The sequence below is a fragment of the Symphalangus syndactylus genome, chromosome 2 (genome assembly GCF_028878055.3).
Source record: "Symphalangus syndactylus isolate Jambi chromosome 2, NHGRI_mSymSyn1-v2.1_pri, whole genome shotgun sequence".
Lineage (NCBI taxonomy): Eukaryota > Metazoa > Chordata > Mammalia > Primates > Hylobatidae > Symphalangus > Symphalangus syndactylus.
Genome location: NC_072424.2, coordinates 72545746 through 72567818, shown reverse-complemented (window position 1 = coordinate 72567818; position 22073 = coordinate 72545746). Strand labels below are relative to the sequence as shown.

The 22073-nt window shown below is 33.4% G+C and overlaps 1 long non-coding RNA gene across 1 annotated transcript; it reads right to left on the bottom strand.

Moving 5' to 3' along the window:
* Window positions 1-1742: 1742 nt before the first annotated feature.
* LOC134735826 (uncharacterized) lies at window positions 1743-21836 on the bottom strand. The gene is made up of 3 exons (XR_010119354.1): window positions 21720-21836; window positions 15066-15301; window positions 1743-1856 (listed from the first exon to the last, which is right to left on the bottom strand). It is a non-coding gene; the product is annotated as an uncharacterized lncRNA (long non-coding RNA).
* Window positions 21837-22073: the final 237 nt, after the last annotated feature.

The window sequence follows — 22073 nt, the reverse complement described above, 5'->3', positions numbered from 1 at the left end:
GACTACTCAGCCTCTATAATTGATAAACAACAGAAAAATTTTCTGATACACAAAAGAAGTACATTTCTGATGTTTATAAATTACTCAATCTGTAGTATTTTGTTAGAGCAATACAAACGAACTAAGACAATACCTACGATGGATTAATCTGGGAAATGTTCATAGCAACAATAAAGGAAAAGTATATTTTCTCTGCACATCTATATTATTTATCCATATCAATATCTCATCACTTAATAGATTGCCTTCAAAAGACAAAAAAATTACTCGTGACTGTTACAAAATTAACATTTATTTTATCAACTTCTTGACATTCCCAAACTTACTGTATTATCTCACTATACCTCAAAAAAATCAAAAGTACAATTTTTACCAGAATGATCTACAAAGGAAAAAACTAGAGTAATAATAGGGTGGGGAGTATTAACAGTCATAAATTATACTCACAAACTTAAGACAACTTTTTAACTACAGACTTTAAAAACATGTTCTCACTCATAAGTGGGAGTTGAACAATGAGAACACATGGACACAGAGAGGGGAACATCACACACTGGGGCCTGTAGGGGGCTAGGGGGCTAGGCAAGGGCTAGCAGTAGGAGAAATACTTAATGTAGATGATGGGTTGATGGGTGCAGCAAACCACAATGGCACGTGTATACCTATGTAACAAACCTGCCTGTTTTGCACATGTATACCAGAACTTAAAAGTATATTAAAAAAAATCTAAAACAAAGTTAGTGATAGAACACATTGTGAACATTTCATAGTTGGTTGCTTTAATCTGTTTAACCTTATGCTTTAGATGCTGTTATAAAGCTGTCTTTCCTTTATTTTTTTAAAAAAGGGTTTTTTTGGCCTATACATAATAGATGTCTCATTTCAATGTTTTCCCCCTTCTTAATGATTATTCTATTTAAATTTCTCTGGCATTTGAACTGAGATTTTAAAAGATATTAAACATACATATGTGTATATATATATATAATACTTCTATATTAAATTCATATGTATGTAAACATAAGATTTCTAATTTTATTTCATTTTATATAGGTACCTATATGCAAAGAATAAATTATGAGACAAAAGGAAATGTTTTATATTAAAACATTTTTATTACATAAAAATAGTTAACATATTAAATGCATTTATAGTTATTTCAGATAAAAACTAAAAATAAAATTTTGTTTAAGCATTGTCATACTTATTGGGTAAATCAAATACCATAAAGATTTAGATATAGAAAATGCCAATTTGTTGAAGAAAATCTTAAAGCATTTTAAGTAATCTATATTTTAATTTCATATCAAGAGTATATATAATGACTCTTGATAATCACTAATTGTAGGATGTCATTTTCAAATAGTTTGGTATTGGACATCCAATATAAATTTGACTTGTTATACAGATGCACAAGTAATTTTTCACACGTAAGTTCTCTCTAATACATGTAATTAAAGGTATAGTTTATTTTTAACATTTGTATAGCAAAACTATGAAGTATTGCAGTAACATGTTCACCATATTATCTTGTATGTTTGAGTTTATCAGCCATTTTAAATTACTGTATTTTCCATATGTTACATAATATTCATATACTGCTTTAGTTATTCTAAAGAGATAAAAGCATTTCAACATAAAAGGTTTGTTGTTGTTACTGTTGTTGTTTTTTAAGACTCCACTCTCATTTACTGTCTCACTGGAAAGACCTGAATGGCAGTTTAAGAACTGCTTGCCTCTGTCTTCATATTTCGTAACTCCAGCGTATGTTCCTTTTAAGGTCTTGCAGGGAGTATTGATCATGTGTTTGGAGTGGTTTTGAGTTGAGCTACACAACACCCAGCTAGTATTCTAGTCTGTTAAACAAAGAGTTTAGTGGATAACGATATTCTGGACAAAATGAAGAAAGCTACAAATATCCAAGATATCTAGACCATAATTGAAACCTCACTATTTTATTTTAAAGTGCTATCATTTCATGAACATGAATGACATCATTGACTGCATTTCTTAATATAAGCCTCAAGTTTCATATTATTTTCTATCAGTAAATAAAATAAAAGGCCTAATTTTGCATTAATATATTTCTATGTAATTGGGATGAAGGGTTGCCAAGGGATTTGGTCACTCATCATGCAAACTTACATATAAATCTTTGATATAAACAATCCGAAACAAAGTTCATGATTATTTTCCCCAAAATAGAATAAATTTCCTAGTGTGTGAATCACCACACCTACTATGGCTAAAAACAGTTTAAATGTTCTTTTAGCTATTTTGAGAAATTTGTACCATATGAACAGTATTAAAAAAAAAAAAAATCCCTGTTATTTGTATTATTATCCCTAGTGTTAAAGTGCATTTATTCATAGTCTTTGGATTATACTTTCTGTTTGAAGTAAAACGTGTGTTACCACCCACCTCCAACCACCCCTGCAAAAATATGGATTCTGGCAAGCTAATGAGAACAAATTTGATACCCCAGATACACATAGCTGTAGGTGGGCTGAGATCTACCAATCTGTGACATATGCCACTTACAGTCAGCTGACAAAGGTTGTGTAGGTTGAAATAATATGCAAAGCAAAATAAAACAAAAAATATTTTGTTTCTAACTTTATGAGATTGGCATATTTCACCCCCTTTAATTATTTGATTATTTTGCTAAATAAAGATAAAATACACCTTGGTAGTGTGCCCAAAATTATTTTTTATAGTTTCACCAAACAGATAAAACTGCTACAAATTTAGCACCCAAATTATGATTATTTTACTTATTTACAAATAATAAGGTATTCTTTAGAGGGGTTACGATTTTCTCCATCTGTTCCTGTTTTTTTGTTTGTTTGTTTTGTTTGTTTTGGTTATGGTTTATTTTTTTGAAGCATTCCTATTATGAGCTTTTGAAATTTTATAATAGCATGTTTCAACTGTATAAGAATCTCCTTACTTCATGGCACTGGTTCAGGCATTTCAGGTTCCTACCAGGATGGTTTTATTTTGACTGTGATAACCTAAACTTTATCAATTTAGTATAACGTCCTTCTGATTATAAGAAGTTTATTGTTTTAAAGAAAACCTCAATACGTAATAAGACATTAACCATTTTTTGTTATGTATAACAAATAAAGCTTTCTAAGCCATATTATGTAGCTGCAGTTCAAATATTTTATTGCCATCTTATTAATTTTCAGGAAATAAATGTTCAATCAAATGGCACTTATCAATTTTTATTTATGTGATTAAAATATATAAGTTAAATAACATTGATGATTTTAATGCATATTTATAAGATAAAAATGTTTCTCATGTTTTCATAAAAATGTTATGATACAAGAGTAATCTTACAATGTGAGAATCTAGACCTAATGCCTGTACATAGTTTTTCTGGGCTAAGAAATTGTAAAAGAATTTACTTCTCTCTGGCACTCTAAAGCACTATGAATATCCCAGTTCAGATCCAATTTATGTAATTCAACTTTGTTGAGCTGTAATTATGCAGTCAATGAAATGAATATATTTTAAATGTTCAACTTGATTATTTTAATAAATATGTACCATCATGTGAATGGTAACCACAACAATCAAGATATAAACTATTCTAGCACCACAAGAAGTTGCCCCATGATGCTTCACTGTCAGCCACTCTCCATCTCCACTAATATATACCTCCAGCCAACAATGAGCTATTTTCTGGCAACATGGATTAGGTTTACCTATTTTAAAATTTCATGTAACTATGTGTCTGGTCTTGGTGTCTGCTTTATGACCTAGCATTTTAAAATGTATTTTGTTCATCTTTTTACGTATTTTGCATATATCATATATTATGTGTGTGTTAGTGGGTATTTATTATGTGTATTAATAATTTGCTGGTAAAAATAATAATAATTATAATTATAATTTTTTTTGAGATGGAGTTTCACTCTTGTTGCCCAGGCTGGAGTGCAATGGCACGATCTCGGCTCACCTCAACCTCTGCCTCCTGGGTTCAAGCAATTCTCCTGCCTCAGCCTCCCGAGTAGCTGGGATTACAGGCATGCACGGCCACATTCAGCTAATTTTGTATTTTTAGTAGAGATGAGGGTTTCTCCATGTTGGTCAGGCTCGTCTTGAACTCCCGACTTCAGGTGATCCACCCGCCTTGGTCTCCCAAAGTGCTGGGATTACAGGTGTGAGCCACCATGTCTGGCCAAATATTATTGAATATTACTTAATTGTATGAATACAGGGCAATCTGTTTATCCACTCACTTTTTAGTAAACTTTCATTCTCATTTTTTATTTATTGTGAGTAAAACTGTTGGGAATATGACTTATGTACAGATTTGTGTGTAGACATATGCTTTCTGGGGGTTTTTTTGTTTTTTGGATTGCTACCTAGGATTGAAATTGCTGGTTATACAATAAGTTTATGTCTGATATATTTAAAAAATGCGAAGCCTTTTAAGAGTGTGTGTACCGTTTGTATTCCTATCAGCAACATAAGAATGCTCCTTCCAGTTTCTCTCTATCCTCATGATATTGTTTGTCTTTTTACTTAACTCATTTTGGTGGGTCTGTAGTGAATATTTTGTGCTGATGATTTTCATTTTGCTGATGACTAATGATTTTAAGTAAGTTATCATGTAATTATAAGACATACATACAAATTTTTATTCAGGAATTATCCATTTATATCTAGTATATATTTTAATAGATGTTTATCTAATCTAGTTGTAAAATTTATTTTATACCTTCTTGCTATGGATGGAATGTTTGTATCAGCTCCAAAATTTCACATGTGGTATTCATAACCCTCAATGAGACAGTACTAGGTGGGACTTTTAGGAGGTGCCTAAGTTTAGATGAGGTCATGAGAGCTGAGTTTACATAATGAGAGTAGTGTGTGATATAATTTGGCTATGCCCCCACCCAAATCACATCTTGAATTGTAGTTCCCATAATCCCCACGTGTTGTGGGAGGGAACTTGAGGGAGATGGTTAGATTATGGGGGCAGTTTCTCCGTGCTGTTCTCAGGATACTGAGTGAGTTCTCATGAGATCTGATGGTTTTATAAGGAACTTTTTCCCATTTTGCTCTGCGATTCTCTTTCCTGACACCATGTGAAGAAGGAAGTGACTGTTTCCCCTTTTTCCATGACTGTAATTTTCCTGAGGCCTTCCCAGCCCTGCAGAGTCAATCAAGCCCTATTATTTATACCCAGTCTCAGGTATATCCTTATAGCAGTGTGAGAACAATCTAAAACTGTAAATTGGTACCACAGAGAGTAGGCATTGTTGTAAGCATACCCAAAAATGTGGAAGCAACTTTGGAACTGGATAACAGGCAGAAGTTGGAACAGTTTGGAGGGCTCAGAAAAAGACAGAAAAATGTGAGCAAGTTTGGAACTTCCTAGAGACTTGGATGGCTCAGAAGACAGGAAGATGTGGGAAAGTTTAGAACTTCCTAGAGACTTGCTGAATGGCTTTGACCGAAGTGCTGATATTGTATGAACAGTGAAGTCCAGGCTGAGGTGGTCTCAGATGGAGATGAGGAACTTGTTGGGAACTGAAGCAAGGTGACTGTTGCTATGCAAATCAACTGGTGGCATTTTTCCCCTGCCCTAGAGAACTGTGGAACTTTGAACTTGAGAGAGATGGTTTAGGGTATCTGGTAGAAGAAATTTATAAGTGGTAAAGTGTTCAAGAGGAAGCAGAGCATAAATGTTTGCAAAATTTGCAGACTGACATTGTGATAGAAAAGAAAAACCCATTTTCTGAGGAGAAATTCAAGCTGGCTACAGAAATTTGCAAAGGTAATGAGGAGACAAATATTATTCACCAAGACAATGGGGTAAATGTCTCCAGGGCATGTCATAGACCTTCACAGCAACCCCACCTATCAAAGGCCTAGAGGACTAGGAGGAAAAAATGGTTTTCTGGGCCAGGCCCAAGACCTTGCTGCTTTGTGCAGTCTAAGGACTAGGTGCCCTGGATTCCAGCCTTGGCTAAAATGGGCCAATATACAGCCAAGGCCATTGCTTCAGAGGGTGCAAGCCCCAAGCCTTGGGAGGTTTCACATCGTGTTGGGCCTGTGGGTGCAAAGAAGTCAAGAATTGAGGTTGAGGAACCTCCACCTAGATTTCATAGAATGTATGGAAACTCCTAGATGTCCAGACAGAATTTTGCTGCAGGGGTGGAACCCTCATGGAGAACCTCTGCTAGGGTAGTACAGGACAGAAATGTGGGGTTAGAGCCCCCATACAAGGTCACCACTGAGGTACTGCATAATGGAGCTGTAAGAAGAGAGCCAGTGTCTTCCACACCCCAGAATGGTAGAGCCACATAGAGTCTGCACTGTGCACCTGGAAAAGCTGCCCATGAAAGCAGCTGGGAAGGTGGCTGTACCCTGCAAAGCCACAGAGGCAGAGCTGCCCAAGGCTGTAGAAACCCACCTCTTGCATCAGTGTGACCTGGATTTAAGACATGGAGTCAAAGGAGATCACTTTGGAACTTTAAGGTTAAAGACTGCCCTATTGGATTTGAGAATTGCATGGAGCCAGTAGTCTCTTTGCTTTGGCCAATTTCTTCCACTTGGAATGTACCCCCATTATAACTTGGAAGTAACGAGTTTGCTTTTGATTTTACAGGCTCATAGGCAGAAGGAACTTGCCTTCTCTCAGTTGACACTATGGACTTGGACTTTTGAGTTAATCCTGAAATGAGTTAAGACTTTGGGAAACTGTTGGGAAGGCATGATTGTGTTTTGAAATGTGAGGACATGTGATTTAGGAGGGGCCAGGAGCAGAATGGTATGATTTGGCTGTGCCCCCACCCAAATCTCATCTTGAACTATAGTTCCCATAATCTCCACATGTTATAGGAGGGATCTTGTGGGAGATAATTGAATCATGGGGGCGGTTATCCCCATGCTGCTGTTCTCCTCATAGTAAGTGAGTACTCATGGTTTCATAAGAGACTTTTCCCCAGTTCGCTCTGCACTTCTTCTTCCTGCCACCATTTGAAGAAGGACTTGTTTACCTCCACCATAATTGTAATTTACTGAGGCCTTCCCAGCTCTATGGAAATGTGAGTCAATTAATCCTTTTTCCTTTATAAATTACCCAGTCTTAGGTATGTCCTTAAAGCAGCATGAGAACAGACTAAGACAATCTTTACAAGAAGAGAAGAGAGAACAAAGTTCTCTTGCTCTGCTCATGCACAAGGAAGAAGGTCATGTCAGCAAACAAGGCCAGGAAGAGGGTCCTCATCAAAGGCCAATCTGCTGACACCCTAATGTCAGACTTGCAGCCTCCAGGACTGTGAAAAATGCCTGTTGCTTAAGCCTCCTAATCTTTGGCATTTTGTTATGGCAGCCCCAGCTAACCTAAGTCACTTCCAGATTACAAATATTTGTCTTTATACATTCTAGATTTATAGTCCTTTACACTGTGCACATTTTTGCCTGTCTGTGATATCCATTTGTATCTTCTTAACAATGTCCTGCAAGGACCAAATTTCCTTTGCTTTAATTTTTTTGAAATCCAATTTATTTTTAAAATGTAATTAGTGGGATTTTTTTGTGGCTTAACAAATACATATTTATCTTACCCAAGTTCATAAATCTCTTTCATATTCTAAACATTTCATAATTTCAGCTTTTACATTTAAATATATGCTATAATAAATGGTATTCTTTTATCAATTATTTCTAGTACATAGAAATATAGTTTTTCAAATGTACACAATTTCTTGTGATCTTGGTATATTTATTCATTAGTTATAGTAGTTTCAGCTAGATTCCTTCAATTTTACCTGACTATCATACTTTATGTGAATAAAAAAAGCTTTGTTTTTTCTTTTCCAGACTGAAGCTTTCATTTAATTTTTGTGGCATGTTCACTGAATAGACCACATAGTAAATGTTGATTCAGAGTGCTGAGAATGGATATTTTTGTTTGATGTTAGGTGAAAAGTTTTCTGCCTTTCAATATTGAGAAGACTGATGCTTTTTCTTCTGGTTCATTAAGAGATTTTTTTGTGATGGGAATTGCTACAGTTTGGATGTACTTTGTCTCTCCCAAAACTTACATTGAAGTTTTATCCCCATTTTGGCTGTGTTGAAATGTAGGGCCTAGTTTGAAATGTAGGGCCTTAGTTGAAATGTAGGGCCTATTTGGGTCATGGGGGAAAATCCTTCATGAATAGATTAATGTGTTCCCTCAGGAGTTAATGAGTTCTTGCCGTCCCAGAATCGGATTAATTACCACAAGAGTGGGTTGTTAAAAAGAGTCTGGCTTCCTTGGTTTTTATCTCTTTCTTTCTCTCTCACCATGTGATCTCTTTGTACACATCCTCTCCCCTTCCTCTTTCTGTGACGAATTAAAGCAACAGGAGGCCCTCACCAGATGCAGCCACTGAATCTTGGACTTTTCAGTCACCAGAATTATAAACCAAATAAACCTATTTTCTTTGCAAATTACTCAGTCTCAAGTGTTCTACACAAAATTAATTGAGGCAGAGATTAAATTTTGTTAAATGATGCTTTTGCATGAATTGAGATAAAATAATGTTTTTTGATTATTCTACTAATTTAGTGCATTTTATTGGTTAATAATTAGATGTTGTTTGTTTTTCTAAAAATAAGCATAAGTTGAATATAATATGTATTTTATATATTATATATATTTCAAAATTTGATTCACTAAAATTTTCTTAAAGAGTTTTTCTTCTCTAACCATGTTACTTTTTTTAATGCAAATTTCTCATTTTGTTATACTGGGTCCACTAAAGTAATCGATTATTGTTTTTGCTCTTCTCTATTCTGAAAATTTTTTGCAAATTTCAAATTATTTCTTCCTGAAATGTTTAATATAATTCACTGGTGAAGCTATCTGAGCCTGGAGTTTCTTTGTTAAAACATTTTTATATAACACATTTAATGTGTTTAATAGATTTGGCATTATTCAGATTTCTATGTCATTTTGTGTAAGTGCTTAAAATAACAAATTTTGTAAAATGACTTTTTTGCTGTATCCTGCTATTTTTGATGGTTTATACTAATCTCTCAGTTCAAAGTAATTTAGAATTAATATGGTAATTTCTATGATTTGTTCATTGATTTGAATAGTATTATTTCAAATGATTCAAGGATTTTCTAATACATTTTATGTTACTGATTTCTAATATAAATTTGCTATGGAGAAAAAACAACAACATGCTCTTTGCACATTAATCCCCTTAATAAGTCTTGATTTCACCAGCATAGCCACTGTCTTAGGGCAGTTACAATTTATACTTGGCAAAAAATTTCTATTCTATCATTATTTTGCAGAGTGCTTTGACTTTTTAAAATTTTTTAAAGGTGAATTTCATTTTTTTACTTCTATTTTCAGATCAGGTGTATATGTGCAGGTTTTTTACATAGGTAAACTCATGTCACAGGGGATTGTTGTACAGGTTATTTTGTCACCCAGGTATTAAACGTAGTAACCATTAGTTATTTTTCCTGATCCTCTCCCTCCTCCCACCCGTCACCCTCCCATAGGCCCCAGTGTCTGTTGTTCCTGTCTAAATGTCTGTGTGTTCTCATCGTTTAGTTCCCACTTATAATTGAGAACATGCGGTATTGGTTTTATGTTCCTGTGTTATTTTCCTAAAGATTATAGCCTCCAGCTCTCTCCATGTTCCTGAAAAGCACATGATCTCATTTTATATGGCTGCGTAGTAGTCCATGGTGCATATGTACTACAATTTCTTTATCCAGTGTACCACTGATGGGCATTTAGGTTGATTCCTTGTCTTTGCTATCGTAAATACTGCTACCATGAACATACACATGCATGTTTCTTTATGATAGAATGATTTACATTTCTTTGGGCATATATTCAATAATGGGATTGCTAAATTGAATGGTAGTTCTGTTTTTAGGTCTTTGAGGAATTGTCACACGGTTTTCAACAAAACAGTGAACCAATTTACAGTCCCACCAACAGTGTATAAGTGTTCCTTTTTCTCCACAACCTCAACAGCACCTATTATTTTTTGACGTCTTAATAATAGCCATTCTGATGTGTAAAATATTATCTCATGTGGTTTTGATTTGCATTTCTCTAACGACTGGTGATATTGAGCTTTTTCTTTCATATGTATGTTGGCCACTTGTATGTCTTCTTTTGAAAAGTATCTGTTCATTTGCTTTGCCCACTATTTAAGGGAGTTGTTTGTTTTTCTTCTAAATTTGTTTAAGTTCCTTATAGATGCTGGATATTAAACGTTTTTCAGATGCATAATTTGCAAAACTTTCCTCTCATTTTGTAGGTTGTCTGTTTATTGATAATTTCGTTTGCTGTACAAAAGCTCTTTAGTTTAACTAGATCTCATTTGTCAATTTTTGCTTTTGTTGCAATTGCTTTTGGCATGTTCATCATTTAATCTTTGCCTGTTTCTATGTCCAGAATGGTATTGCCTAGGTTGTCTTCCAGGGTTTTTATAGTTTGGATTTTACATTTAAGTTTTTAATTCATCTTCAGTTGATTTTTATATTTTATAAGGAAAGAGTCCAGTTACAATCTTCTACAGAGGGTTAGCCAGTTCTCCCAGCACCATTTATAGAATAGAAACTTTCTTTCTCTATTGCTTGTTTTTATCAGCTTTGTCGAAGATCAGACGGTTGTAGGTGTGTGGCCTCATTTCTGGGCTCTATTCTGTTCCATTGGGCTATGTGTCTGTTTTTGTACCAGTACCATCTTGTTTTGGTTACTGTAGCCTGTAGTTTAGTTTAAGGTCAGGTAATGTGATGCCTCCAGCTTTGTTATTTTTCTTCAGGATTGCTTGGCTATTTGGGCTCTTTTTTGTTTCCATATAAATTTTAAAATAAGTTTTTCTAGTTCTGTGAAGAATGTCATTCGTTGTTTAATAGAAATAGCACTGAATCTATAAATCACTTTGGGCAGTATAGTCATTTTCAAAATATTGATTCTTCCTATCCATGACCATGAAATGTTTTCTCATTTATTTTTGTCCTCTCTGATTTCTTTGAACAGTGGTTTTTAGTTCTTGTAGAGATCTTTAGCCTCCTTGGTTAGGTGTATTTCTTGGTACTTTATTCTTTTTGTGGCAATTTGTGAATGGAATTGTATTCCTGATTTGGCTTTCAGCTTGACTATTGTTGGTATACAGGAATATCGTAATATTTGTACACTGATTTTGTATCCTGAGACTTTGCTGAAGTCGTTTATCAGCTTAAGGAGCTTTTGGGCCAAGACTATGGGGGTTTTCTATATATAGAATCATGTTGTCTGAAAACAGGGAAAATTTGACTTTCTCTCTTTATATTTGGATGCCATTGCTTTTTCTTCCTCTTGCCTGATTGCTCTCTCCAGAGCTTCTATTACTGTATCGGATAGGGCATCCTTGTGTTGTGCGTAGAAGTATTCATAATATTCTACAATAGCATGTTGTATTTCTGAGGGGTCAGTTTAACGTCCTCATTGTTATGTCTCATTGTGTTTATGCATTTTGATCTTCTGTCTTTTCTTTATTAGTCTAGCTAGTGATCTGTTTTATTTTATTTTATTTTATTTCAAAAAATCAACTCCTGAATTCATTGAAGTTTTGAATGATTTCTTGTGTCTTAGTCTCCTTCAGTTCAGCTCTGATTTTGGTTATTTCTTGTCTTCTGCTAACTTTAGGATTGGTTTGCTCTTCGTCCTCTAGTTCTTTTAGTTGTGGTATTAGGTTATTGAATTGAGAACGTTCTAACTTTCTGATATGGGCATTTAGTGCCATAAATTTCCCTCTTAACACTGCCTTAGCTGTGTGCCAGAGATTCTGGCATGTTGTATCTTTGTTCCCATTAGTTTCAAAGAACTTCTTGATTTCTGTCTTAATTTCACCACTTAAAAGTCATTCAGGAACAGGTTATTCAATTTTCCATGTAATTTTATGGTTTCGAGCAATTTTCTTAGTCTCGATCTCTAATTGTTTTGCAGTGTGGTCCAAAAGAGTGGTTGTTATGATTTCATTTCTTTTACATTTGCTGAGGAGTGTTTTATGTCCAATTATGTGATTGATTTTGGAGTATGTGCCATATGATCATGAGAAGAAAGATATTTCATTGGTTTTGGGTGGAGAATTCTATAGATATCTATCAAATCCATTTTATCCAGTGCTGAGTTCAGGTCCTGAATATCTTTATTAACTTTCTACCTCAATGATCTGTCTAATATTATCAGTAGGATGTTGAAGTCTCCTACTGTCATTGAGTGGAAGGCTAAGTCTGTTTGAAGGTCTCTAAGAATTTGCTTTATGAAATTGAATGCTCCTGTGTTGAGTACATGCATGCTTAGGAGAGTTAGGACTTGATTTTGAATCTAATCCTTTACCAATATGTCATGCCCTTCTATATATTTTTTATCTTTGTTGTTTTAAAGTACGTTTTGTCTGCAATTGTGTTGGCAACTCCTGCTTTTTTCTGCTTTCCATTTGCTTTGTACATTTTTCTCCAACACTTTATTTTGAACGTATGGGTGTCATTGCCCACAGCAGCAGCAGTGGCAGCATAGCGAGTGCATGCTCATTAGCTGTGGCAGGATGCTAGCAGGTGCTGGGGTGAGGCAGCATGGTTGGGGTGGCATGGGGTACCCACTGGTAATTGTGCAGGTAGTTGCAGTGGTGGCGATATTAGCATAGGGTTGGGGCACTGGCAGGTGCAGCCAGAGTGTTTTTAAAATATAAATTCATTAATTTGGTTGATACTGTTGTCAATTATTTATGAAAGAGAAATATTGAAATTTCTAGATATAATAATACATTTGTCTATTTCTATTGATAGTTCTGTCAGTTTTGTTTCATATATGTTGAGCACTGATGTTAAATATATATATATATTTGGGATTGTTTTGTCTTTTCAATTAGAATATTTATTTTCATATGCCCTCTTTATCTCTTATAATATTCTTCACACCAGTCTTTGTTCTAATAAAAATATAGCTATTCCAACTTTATTAATATATTTATATAATGATGATCCATATATGAGTATACTTGCATTATATATTTTTAATGTTTTGGCTGTCTATTTCTTTATATTTCATGTGCATCCTCTGGAAATGCCTACAGTTATATTTTACTTTTTTTTTAATCTACTCTAGTCATCTCAGGGAGGGTGTATTGCTTCTTTATTGAAATGTTTTAGACCACTTACATAAAATGTAATTATCGATATGACTAAGTTTAAATATACTGTCTTTTTTTTTTTTTTTTTTTTAAGTTGTCCTATGCATTATCTTTTAGTTGCCCTTGGTTCCTTCATTCTGGCAGTTTCTATTCCTTTGTGTAGTTCTAGGTTCTTCTACTACCATGTTCTTTCGGTCCCAATAATTTGTTTTACTATTTCTTAAATGCAGATTCATGGCTGTGAGTATATCGTTCTGTGTTTTTCTGAAAAGGGCTCTATTTGGCATTAACTTTTGAGGGTGATTTTTATTCAATACGAAATTTCGTTTGACAGTTGTATGTGTTTTTGCATTTAAAGATGTCAATATAATTTTGGCTTCGTTTTTTAAAACGAGAAATCAGAACTCATTTCATTATTTTTACATTTTGGGTTTTTTTTTTTCTGCATGTTTTTAGTATTTTCTCCTCCCTAGGGTTTCAACAATTTGATTTGATGTAATTTGGCACAGTTTTCTTTCTCTTTATTTCATGTATCTCATTTAGCCATTTGGATCTTGGGTTTATAGTTTATATCAATTTGAAAATTTTTCAAACATTCCTGATTCTCCTCCTGGGAATATGCACATCTTAGACCGTTGATCCACAGTTCATCAAAACTCTGCTTACTCTGTTACTTTTAGAAAAAAAATTATTTCGGTTGAGTGTTTATCACTATCTTCAAGTTCACAATTGTTTTTACTGTAAGAATGTGTAAGTGTGTAAGTTGATGTTAAATTCTTTTTTACTGTAAAAATGTGTAAGTGTGTAAGTTGCTGTTAAAGCCATTTAGTGGTTTATTTTATTTTATTTTTTAACTTTTAGTTTAGTTTCAAGGGTATATGTGCAGGTTTGTTATATAGGTGAATTGTGTGTTGCCGGCGGTTGGTACAGACTATTTTCTCACCCAGGTAATAAGCATGGTGCTCGGTAGGTTTTTGATTCTCACCCCTCTTCCACACTCCACACTCAAATAGGCCCTAGTGTCTATTGCTCTCTTCTTTGTGTATGTTTTCCATGTCTAATTTGTTCTCTTTTTCTCAGTATCTTTTAGTTTTCTTTACATTATTTTCGTGTTTTCTTCAGATCTTTCAACATTTAAAGTCAGTATTCTAAAGTCTCTCTTATTTTTAGGTCTGTTTCCATTGACTGGTGTTTTTCCATGTATGGGTAACATTTATTTCCTTTTTCACCCATGTTTTCTTTCTTTCCTTTTCACTTTCTTTTTCTCTTTAGCATTTTATTAAGTGATGAAAATTGTGATTGTTACATTGTTAAGTGTTCTTTACAGTTTACTTACCCACTATATTGACTTTGAAATGGACAGAAAGTTACATTTATCCTCTTGCAATCACAAATAACACTGAAATAAACATGCATACACATATTTCCTTATGACTCACTGAAGATGTATTTGGAAAATATTACTGGGAGTATTATTTCTACGTTATAAGTATTTGTATTTTCAGTTTGTCTAAGTAGTACCATATTGCTCTCTGGAATGGCTCCCTTAATACTCGCTCATTAGCGATGCTACCATTTCATCTTCCTCCTCAACATTTTATGTATGTATGTATTTATTAATTGACAACTAAAAATGGCATATATTTCTGAAGTACATGATGTTTTAATACATGTATATACTACAGAATATTTAAATGATGCCAATTAACATAAGTATTACTTCACATACTTATTTGTGTTTGTGTGGTAAATACACGTAGAATCTAGTCCTGTAAGTTTTCAAGTAAACAATATATTATTATTAACTATTGTCGCCATGATATATAACTTTTTTCCTATTCGTTCTAACTGAAATCTTGTTTCATTTGGTCAACATCTTCCCAATTTCCCCATCCACAAACTTACCTCTGGTAACTGTCATTTCACTCTTTGCTTCTTTCTATGAGTTCAATTTTCTAAATATTCCACATATAAGTGAGATCATGCAGTATTTATCTTCTTGTGTCTAGATTATTTCACTTAATATAATGCATTCTAGATTCATCCATGTTGTGCCAAATGACAGGATTTCCTTCCTTTTTAAGACCGAATAGTATTCCATTGTGTATATATGCCACATTTTATTATTTATTCCTGAGGTACTGAAAACATACATTGAATCAATATATTAGCTATTGTAAAGAATACTGCAATAAACATGAGAGTACAAATGTCTCTTCAACATACTGATTTCATATCCTTTGAATATACCCAGTAGTAAGATTGCTGGATCATATGGTAATTTTATTTAGTATTTTTTTGTGGGGTCTCCATACTGTTTTCCATAAGGGCTGTTCTAATTTACATTCCTATCAACAATGTCCAATAGTTCTGTTTTCTCCACATCTTCACCAATAGTTATCTTTCATCTTTTTGATAACCATAATTTTAACAGGTGTGAGGTAATATCTCAATATGGTTTTAACTTGCATTTCTCTGATAATTAGTGATACTGGGAGTTTTTTAAATGAACTCATTGCCCATTTATACGTGTTCCTTTGAGAAATGTCTATTCAGGCCCTTAGCTCGTTTTTTAATCAGGTTATTTGTTTTCTTGATATTCAGTTGTTTAAATTATTTATAAATGTTAGATATTAGCCCCTTATCAGATATATGGTTTGCAAATATTTTCTCCTATTTTGAAGATTGTTTCTTCACTCTTTTGAATGTTCCCTTTGCTGTGTAGATGCATTTTAGTTTGATGTGATCCCATTTGTTAATTTGTGCTTTTCTTGCCTATGCTTTTGAGTATATATATAAATCATTTCCCAGACTAATGTCATGAAGTATTTCCTCTGTTTTCTTCCAGTAGTTTTGTAGTTTAAGTCTTTATTCCATTGCTAATTGAAATTTTTATGTGGAATGATACTAGGATCTAATTAGTGTCTTCTGTATGTGGATATCCTGTTTTCCTAGCACTGTTTATTGAAAAGATTTCCTTTCCTCATAGAGTGTGTTTCACAACTTTGTTGAAAATCAGTTGGCTATAAGTGTGTAGACTTATACTGGGCCTTCCACCCTGTTCCAATGGTCTATATTTCTATCATTATGCCAGTAGCATGTTGTTTTGATTCCTTAAGTTTTACAGTAGGTTTTGAAGTTAGGTGGTATCACGCTTTATTCTGTATGTCTGAGATTGCTCGGACTATTTAGGTTGTGTTGTGGCTCCATATGAATTTTAGAATTTTTTCGTATTCCTGAGAAAACTGGCACTGGAATTTTGTTTAGGTGTTGGATTGAAATTGCTAATTGCTCTGAGTAGTATGGGCAATTTACGTAATAGTTAACTTTAGTTATATAATTAACAATATGAATTCTTCCAATCCTTGAACATGGGATGCTTTTCCATTTATTTGTGTCTTCATTTTTATAATCAATGTTTCATAGATTACAGTGTACAGATCTTTCACCTCCTTGGTTAAATTTATTCCTGATTATTTTCGTTTTTTTTCGCTATTGTACACGAGATATTACTTGATTTACTTTCAGACAGTTCTTTGTCAGTATATAGAAATATGACTGATTTTTGTATGTTGATTTTATATTCTGCAACTTTACTGAGTATCTCAGATTTGGTTTTATTGGTAGAGCCTTTAGGGGGTTTTATAAGTAAAATGATGTCATCTGCAAACATAATTTTACTTCTCCCTTTCAATTTGGATGGCTTTTCTTTGTTTCTCTTTTTTAATTGCTCTAGCAAGGACTTCCAGTATTGTGTGAATAGAAATGGCAAGAGTGGACATTCTTGTCTTGTTCATGATCTTAGAGGAAAACCTTTTTAATTTTTAACCAGAGTACATAAGCTGTGGTTCTGTTATATAGGACTTTTATTGTGTTAAGGTAAAGTCCTTCTATACCGAATTTGTTGAAAGTTTTTATTGTGAAAGGATATTGACTTTTTTGAATGCCTCTTTTGCATTTATTAAGATGATCATATGACTTTTGTCCTTCATTCTGTTAATGTGGTATATCACCATGATTAATTTACATAGGTTGAACCATTCTTGCATCCCAGGGAAAAAATCCCACTTGATCATAATGAATAATCTTTTAATGTGAATATAATTCAGTTTGCTAGTATTTTGTTGAAGATTTTTGCATCTATGTTTATCAAGGTTATTATCCTGTAATTTTATTTTCGTCTAGTGTCCTTGTCTGAATTTTGTAGCAGGATAATTCCAAATTTGTGAAATGAATTTGGAAGCATTACCTCCACTTTAATATTTTGGAAAAGTTTAATAAAAATTTATATTAATTCTTTTTTAAATGTTTGGTAGAATTCAGCAAATAAGCTATAAAGTTGCGGGCTTTTCATTGATAGGTGACTTTTTCTTACTGATCCAACGTCTTCACTCGTTATTGCTTTCTTCAGATTTTCTATTTCTTCCTGATTTATTCTTGGTACATTGAATGGTCTAGTAATTTATTTGTTCTAATATCTATTTGTTGGAGAATACTTATTAATAGTAGTCTTAGGATTTTTATATTTCTGTGGTATCAGTTAGAATGCTTTCTCTTTCATTTCAATTTGTCTTCTCTCTGTTTTTCTTAGTAAATCCAGTTATAAGTTTGTCAGTTTTGTTTATATTTTCAAAACTCTTAGTTTTATTGAGTTTTTCTACTTTTCGTAATTCACTATTTCATTTATTTCTGCTCTGATCTTTTTTCCTTTTCTCTATTATCTTTAGGCTTAGTTTGTTCTTCTTTTCCTATTTTCTTGTGATGTAATGTTAGGTTGTTTATTTGAGATCTTTTTTTCTTTTTAAATATTGGTTTTTATTGCTATAAACTTGCTTCTTAGAACTGCTTTGGTGTATTCCATATTTTGGTAGTCAACATTTTATTTTTTATTATGTAGCTATACAATTTTGGCCATTCTAACAGATATCTAATGATATCTTGTTGATTGAATATTCATTTCTGTCATTGCCAATGATTTTGAATATCTCTTTCTTACTGGTTATCTTAACTTATTAGATGAAGTCTTCTCTAAATATTCTTTATATATATATATATATTTCCTTTCCTTTGATTTGTAGGTGTACATAGGATCAGTAAGCAGTGTGAGCCCATATCTAGAAGTATCCAAGCACCTGCAAAAGTACCTAGTAGTGGAAAGTACCTAGTATATCATGTTACTGGCCAGCTTGGTTATGTCTTCAATTTGAGAAGTGACTTGGGACTAGGAAAAAGAGGTGAAAACACATTGGTCAAAAGAAACCCTATAAAAATAAATTTTATTTTATATTAAAATGCTTTTTTGATACATAATTTTTGTACATACTTTTGAGTACACGTAATATTTGGCTACATGAATAAACTGAGTAATAATCAAGTCAGGGCATTTGGGGTGTCCATTATCTAAAGTATTTATCATTTCTGTGTGTTGGGAACATTTTCAGTCTTCTCTTCTGGCTACTTTGAAAGATTCAGTATGTTGTTGTTATCCAGATTCAGCTGCTATTAGACTTTAGCACTTATTTCTTCTTCTAATTGTATGTTTCTACCCACTAACCTCTCTTTCTCAACCCCTCAACCACATACCCTTCCCACTTCATAAGATCAACTTTGCTAGCTCCAACATGTGAGTGAGAAGATGTATTTTTCTTTCTGGGCTTGGATTTTTTTCAACTTAAGATAATGACCATCAGTCCCATCTATGTTAATGGAAACGATATGATTTCATTCTTTTTTATGGTCAACTTATATTCTGTTGTGTATACGTACAATGTTTTCTTTACCCATCCATCCATTGATAGAAACTTAGGTTGATTCTCTGTCTTTAATATTGTAAGTAATTCTTCAATAAACATGCAAGTGCAAGCATCCCTTTTATATACTGATTTCCTTTACTTTCGGTAAATACCCAATAATAATATTGCTTTTAATATATAGTAATAGTAATATTACCTTTAATTTTTTGAGAAATCTCCGTACTATTTCCTATAGTGGCTATACTTCTTGAAATTGCCACCAACAGTATATGAGTTCCTTCTTTTCTGCATTCTAGTAAGCATCTGTTATTTTTTATCATTTGCTAATAGCCATTCTAACTCAGGTAAGAAAATTTCTCAATATGGCCTTGATTTGTATTGCCCTAATTATTAGTGATGGCAAGCATTTTTTAAAAATATACCTCTTGGCCATTTGTATCCCTTCTTTTGAAAAAATGTCTATTCATATTCTTTTTCCACTTTTAGTGGAATTACTTGTCTGTTTTTATTGTTGAATTATTTCAGTTCCATGTATATTCTGGATATTATTCTAGAATATGAAGAAAATAAGGATTTAAGAAAGTAAATTTATTTTCATGATTTGTATATTTTGTACATGTTGAAAAAATCTTGAAACTTAAAAACTTAACTTCCACTATAAATCTCATGATCTTAATACCAATACACTCTACTGCTCTCTTTCTTTTTTCTTTTTTGCCTTTTTTCATTCTGATACCCTACACGAAAACTCTGATGCAACTATAATGATCTCAGCGTGTCATGCTTTGGTGCCTCCCATTACTATACATAGAGTCATGTCAAGTTTTTCTCTCTCCTTTTTTTCCTTTCCCAACACCAATGTCCTTCCTTCTATTCCAGGTATATAAAAATCCTTTCTGCAATTCAAGGCCCAAATCAATACCACTCTCCTATAAAGATTTTTCACTGTTTAAATGATTTCTATACATTTATAAGAATTATTGTATTTTATTTATGCTGTTGATTTATTTTTATCACTTTTTTTTATATTTTTAGGAGGTATGTATTTATTCATCTCTCTCCACATTGGACCATAAGTTGCTAAGAGCAAGAACTGTTGGTAATTCCTTGCTTTGTATAAGTCAGTAATGAATGCATAATTTATGACTATTATTAACTGATATAATAAATACCCTACCTGCCAATGCTCAGATTTTTCTGTGATTATAAGACCTATTTAGCTATTTTTGTAAAGGCTAGTTTTTAATTATCTAGTCTGTCAACAAGCTAATATTATGGTTTCCTTGGGAGAAAGTGAGCCATTAGGGATGAGCTAATATAAATTTATTTAGCTGATACTAGATTAATCACCCTAAATTTGTTAATCTGCCTACAATTTGGTTTCAGCATCCAGAAAAGCATACAATTTACAACTTGGAGCTTTTCTTTTGTATATATAAAATGAGGGCTTTGATAATCAAGCAACACTAAGCAGAAAAGACATAAAATCCAAACTTATTTCTTACTTCTGCTTTTGGCCACAATAGAAGAAATGGCTCTTGCATTGTCCTCCCATAATAGAAAACAAAAAATATCAGAAACAACTGTTTTTAGATACTAGACAACCAACCGTGCCTAAGAGGCAGATATCAGAGTTTAGGAGGCTCAGCAGCTGGAACTTGTGAATCAGATTACTGCACAAGAGAAAGCTACACAAAGAGCTCCAGGAATCTGAATAGGGGTAATCTCAAGTCTTTCAGCAAATACTCAGCTGCATATGCATAGGATAAGAATTCACAAGACTTGGCAAATAATAATTTCTGGAGAAAAACAACAACTAGTGAGATGTAAACTGAAAACCTTCCAAAATTCAAAGGAGTGTAAGATGCATAAGTTCCAACCAACCACATCAGAGAGGATTAACTGAACAACTATGGCTTTCACTAGGCTCCCAGAAGGGTCACCTCTGGTAGTAAAGCTTAAGTAACCCAAGAGTAAAGGCGATGTTAGCCTGCCCTAACAAAACTTAAAAGTATCAATCTAATTCCCAAGTAGCTAACTTCCTCCAAATCCAAAACTCATTTCACCTTAATTTATTTGGGGGTGGGGTGGTGCTATCATAGCTCACTGCAGTTTCAAAGTCCTTGGCTCAAGGGATCTTTCCATCTCAGCCTCCCATGTAGCTAGCATTACAGGCGCCCAGCAGACAGGTTCTTGTTTTGTTGCCCAGGCTAGTCTTGAACTCCTGACCTCAAGAGATCCTCCTGCCACTGCCTTCTGATCACTGGGATTACAGGTGTGAGCCGCCATATCCTACCATCAATCCACTTTAAACAATGCTAGTCTTAGAAGCATTAGCTTAAAATTTACCTAAAACCACAAGTAGATTTTAAAAAATCATAGTACTCAGTGAATCAAATATAAGAAACAGGTAAGTTTAGTAACATAATACAAAAGTATATTATTTATAAGAACAAACCAAAACAAACAACTAAAAATGATTGTATAGAATGATTGTCTCTAGCAGGGTAAAGGGTGGGTAGGGAAAATAATAAAGTATGTGAATGAAACAAAATAAATGAAATAAGAGAATGTATTTGCAGAGACCATGGAGATAATGTGACATTCACTAATGAGTATGATCGACACAACCCTCCCCTAATGAAGTAAAAAATAAATGGCTTGATAATATCATATTTTGAAGAGGATCTTTTAGCTAAGTTCCATAAAACCAAAACAAAATACATGCTGAACATTTTTTAATTTAGTTAATCTAAAACATCAATGTGTTTCACTTCCCTTGAATATGGACTTGCTTTAAATTTACCTGAATAATCTGAACAGTTGCTCCAGTTTGTCATGATTTAATTTCCACTTACTGGCTGACATATTCCTCAGAAGATATTTTTCTCATCAGTTAAGTGGCCACGTGTAAAACTCCATAGTCTATCTAGATGAGGAAGAAGAAATCAGAGGCAGAAAATAAAAGAGAAAATGCAAAATAATAGAAAGATGAGAGATGAAGAAAATAGTTGAGGGAAGATGAAGCAGTGAACAGGTTGCTGGTCTGACAAGCTAGGAATTGCAAACCCTTCACTTTTAGCGTTGACTTTTTCCATTTGTTGCTCTCTCTTCATTCTGTAAAAATATATTTTGTTTTACTAATAGTATCTTCACCGAA